Source organism: Tenrec ecaudatus, chromosome 13 (assembly GCF_050624435.1).
Source record: "Tenrec ecaudatus isolate mTenEca1 chromosome 13, mTenEca1.hap1, whole genome shotgun sequence".
Lineage (NCBI taxonomy): Eukaryota > Metazoa > Chordata > Mammalia > Afrosoricida > Tenrecidae > Tenrec > Tenrec ecaudatus.
In genome coordinates, this window is record NC_134542.1 from 29,895,638 (window position 1) to 29,900,358 (window position 4,721).

The following is a 4,721-nucleotide window of genomic DNA, read 5'->3' on the forward strand; positions in this document are numbered from 1 at the left end:
CAATTATATATGGAGAAAACATCCCAGCCCAGTCCAGATCAAGCCCCTAAGCCCGATATTAGCCCTTATGTCCAATACTAGTCCATGATTCCTCTTTAGGCTCACACAGCACAAGCAAAGATGCCAAACAAAAGAAGATCACAGGCCGGTGGGTGGAAAGTCCTCTGGATCTAGTGGCAGTGGAAGCATCTCAGCACTGGCTCGGGTCTCCAAGATCCAGGGCTCTAGCTGCCATCACTGTGGCTCCATGTGGCTTGTCAATAAGAGTGGAAAGCAGAGAGAGAGAGTATGTCCCACCTTCAGGGAGGAAGAAAGGAAACTCCCAGAATTCTCATGAAAAGGCCACACCACAAAGAGACATCAATCAAGCTGTGACCTGATTGACAGGCTACCACTCCACCTGCTATTTATCAAGTTGATGGGAAATTATATAAATACCACACCACTACTGATCATTCCCATTCCTCACATGGTTAGGTTGGCTTGGCTTCCTCTAATGAAGAGTTTTAAATTTACTTATATTTACCATGTAGTTAAAGTGACTGAGAGGGGAGATGACATGTGTGTGTTTGCATTCCCTTCTACCTATAGTGAAAGAAAATATGGTTTCTACCATTTCAGAAAGACACCCACACATATAATGAATTCCAAAATGTATCTTCTGGTGTCATCATCTATTCTGACAGTTCATTTCCTGTAGAGTAAAATCTATAAGACACAAACATTCTTAATAGCCTGTGGTCATCATGTACACAGAATGTCAGTGCATTTTTATGGTGACTAACATGGCCTGGAGCCATCAGAAAATCTCAAGTGAAAATAAGACATAATAAAACCAAAAAAACCTCTCTGGGACATTTTTCTGAAAGCTTAAAAATTGTCTCCATTATCAGGTCCAAATCTACTGCATAGCACCGTCTCCCAGCATATTGGTAGCATGTTAGTAAAAGCAATTCTTTCACATATGAGTCAAAGCATTGCATACATTGCATGCCGGCTAAGTCACCGGACGCCACTCCTCTGTCAGTTCGTTGGACCATAATGTCACACGAATTGCTGCGATGCTGGAAGTGATTCCATGATTATTTAAATACTAGCATGGGGGCGTCATTGTGTTAGTCTGGGTAGACTAGAGAAACAAATCCATAGACACTCATGTGTATGAGAAGTTTTATATAAAGGATAATTGTTCAAGAGGAACTAAACATTGAGAAAACACTCCAGCCCAGTCCAAATTAAGTCCATAAATCTGATATTAATGCATATGTCTGATATCAATATATAAAGTCCTCTTCTGACTCATGAAACATATGCAATGACGCTGAATCCAGGACAATCACAGGCCAGTGGATAGAAAGTCTTTGGAGCTAGTGGTGCTGTAAGCATCTCAGCACCGGCAGGTGTCTCCACCTGGCTTCTAGCACACAAGGCTGCATCAGGGTAGGTTCATGTGGCTTTTCCTCAGGGATGTCAGCCTTGTCAGTAGAGTATCTAGCAGGGAGTGAGCCAAAAACCAGAATTTCCCACCTCCAAGGAGGAAAAAAACAGATTTTCCTGAATCCTCAGGAGAAGGCCATGCCTACACAGAGGCCTCATTGACTGTGACCCAATTGACAGACCCTTCACTCTTAATCCTCTCAATTCCCAAATTGACACCATATTATGCAACTGCCATGGTCATCCACGGTAAACAATTTTCAGTGGTACTTCTAGAGTAAGAACGGACTAGAAAGAAGGAAACAGTGGTCCAACTCACTAAAAGTAGCCACTGAAATTCTTAGGAGTATCAGCGGAATATTGTTTGGTATAGTGTCAAGATGAGCATCTCAGCTTGGAAGCCACTGAAAATAGGACTGAGGAAAAGCTGTCTTCTCAAATTAGCATCAACCTTAGTGACAAAAAAAAGTAGAACATTTGGAACCCTTATTTGCTAATGGGGCACGACTCAAATGAGAAGAAACAGCTTCTAACACCCATTATTAATCAGAGGGAATGTACGAAGTGTGAATCTAGGAAAACTGAAAGTTGCCCCCAAACAGGGCTCCTGTTTTATGCCATAGACCCAAATTTGACTCACAGTGACTCCATGTATTACAGAGTAGAACTCCCTAGGGTTTTGGTTTACATCTTCTGGAAACAGGCTCCATAGTAGTTTAAATTATTTTTTTCTTTCTGTCAAGATGCTGCTGAATATGATTGAGCCTCCAACTTTTTAGGTCGTGACCGAAACTGTTTGCACCATCCCGGGGTGAGTTAATATGAGCAAGAGTAATTAGCCTGCTTGGTTTCCATTTATTAACTTTGATATTTGCTTTAGCTCAGTCAGCTCATGCAGAAAACAAAAATTATATTCCTACCTGTGACAGAGGCAGTGCATGTGGTAAAAGTCCATCTCAGAAAGTGTTCACCAGGGCAGTCCCATGTGGGCCACGCTACCGTAAGGGCTTGGCACCGTTCTGTATTTCCTCTAGGCTTGGATCCACGTGATTGCACTCCTTGGACCTGTGAGCTCCCTGCCTGCAGTCTCACCTTTCAATGCTCTCGGCCTGCAGCTACGTGAGCCTAAAGAGGGCCCTGGCTCGCGCTGGACCTCTGGACTTGAGTTAGACTGAACCAGGGAGCCTTCTTGATGGAAAGTTCTTTCTTTTTCATAAAAACAAATAATGAAGATGTTCACAAGTTCTAATGTAATTTTCAATCCAGAATCTGAATAAACATTAGGACTTGGTTAGAGAATCAGTAAGGATCCGATGGTTATAGATAAAAGTAAGAAAAAACAGAAACAAAATAAATGTCCTCAACATTGACAGCTGGCTTCCTAGTGCTCACTGCAAAGGTTCGTTGCCGATGTCTGGCGCATTGGAACTCACTCTTTCTGGCTGCCTCCATGAACCTCCACAGCTGATAGCAGGCTCGCTGCTGATGCTCTTTAATTGGCCTCACTTGGGCTTTGGGCAGACTCCCCCAAATGTCTGTTTCTTGTTGGAGGATAAATGATGAATGAGCATTGAAATGTTCATATTTCATATCTCTCTTCTTAGTAGCGATGAGGCAAAGAAGGAAAAAGAAGAAAGTCGAAAGGCAAGCAGGTACTTGGTCTACACGATTGCAGTCCAATTTATGCAGTGCAAAGTTAACCCTGAGCACTACCCTCAGCTGCTGGAAGATCATTAAATACCCTCCCGTTATGTGCATCCCACAGTAACACCATTTTTTCTGCTTGGCACCTAGAGCCTTTACCTGATTTCACGATGATTTTTGAGTTGCTAGAGTTTGTTTGCTTTTGTCTTTTTCTGCTTCCAACTAGATGCAATGTTTACGGTTATTGTTCGGTATACCTCTGAGCATGGGGATCTTTAGGGTTGTATCTTCTTGGAATTAGTATTAGTATGACATCATTAAACCTCCCCGCTGCCCCCCTCAAGAACCTGGCATCAGATATGTCTGGACAGTGGCGATGGCTTTGGGTTTGCTCCTGGCTTTGCACATGAGTGCCAGTGTGACTGGGGCAGAGCTGTTGGATCATAACGCTTTCCTAACAGCCTCTGAGCAGAAGTTATTGTGTTGATAATCTAAAACAGGCCAGTGGGGGATCCACTGTGGCTAGCCATTTACTTATCCTTGTTCTGCATTTATTCTTTCAACTCAGAGATTATTTTTAAACCACCCAAAACCATTTGTATCATGTTTGTCATTCATTCTTCTAATACACAAGCTTTATGTTTCTTCCATAGCCTTGGATTTTTGTAGCACAGGAGAATGGTCCCCTCTTCAACCTCTATCAGTTGTTTGTTCTATGTGGTAGCTAGTTCTATGTGCACCCCTTAATCTAGTTCTTAGATTCGGTAAGCCTCAGCTGCCCTCCAAGTTTAAAACTCAGGTATCTAATGAGCTAGAAATATTGTTTTCTGCTTCTTGTGTGTATTTTAAAGATCTCTGGTGGCAACATGGTTTACAAGTCGAGCTGCTAGCCACAAAGCCAGAAGTTCAAAAGCAGCAGCTGCTCCTTGGGAGAAAGATGAGGCTTTCTACTCCTATAAAGACTTACAGTCTAGAAAACCCACCAGGGCAGTTCTCCTCTGTTCTATAATATGAATTGGCTCAATGATGGAGAATTCAGTTTAAGCTGGTCTTTGCTTTCGCTTTTTGAGTACTTAATTTAGTGCGTGGCTGTTTCATTCCTTCTTTATACAGCTTCCTTGATGCTCTGACCCAAAATGTCTATGTTTATCATGTTTTGACGGCTTGCTAATTAGCTTTTATCTTTTAGGTAGGGGAGTGAAATGGTTGAGTATGAATTCTAAATAGACAATTAGGATTTGAATTTGGTCTCGGACATTTACCATCTTTGTGACCTTTGAGTGTTTAACGTTTCTTTGTTTTGGGTTCCTCCAGTATATGATACTGATGAGGATTATGAAGTGTCTCATGGAATTCTTGAGAAGAATAAAGAAAAAATATAGATAAAACACTTTTGTAAAGCCAGTTCTCAGTAATGTTTAGGTATAACAGCCTTTTGTGACGTCTATTTTGCTGAACTTTTTAAGAGTAAGGGGTGAATGTATTCAAAACTGTAGTTGTACATTAATAAGGATTTTTTAAATTTTCAAATTGTAGTCTCTAATTATGATACTATTATAGCTTAGAGACCTATTCTTCTCCCTCTATTGGATCAGTGAATGCTATGATTCTTCTGTTCTTCAATCCCTAGAACGGAACTT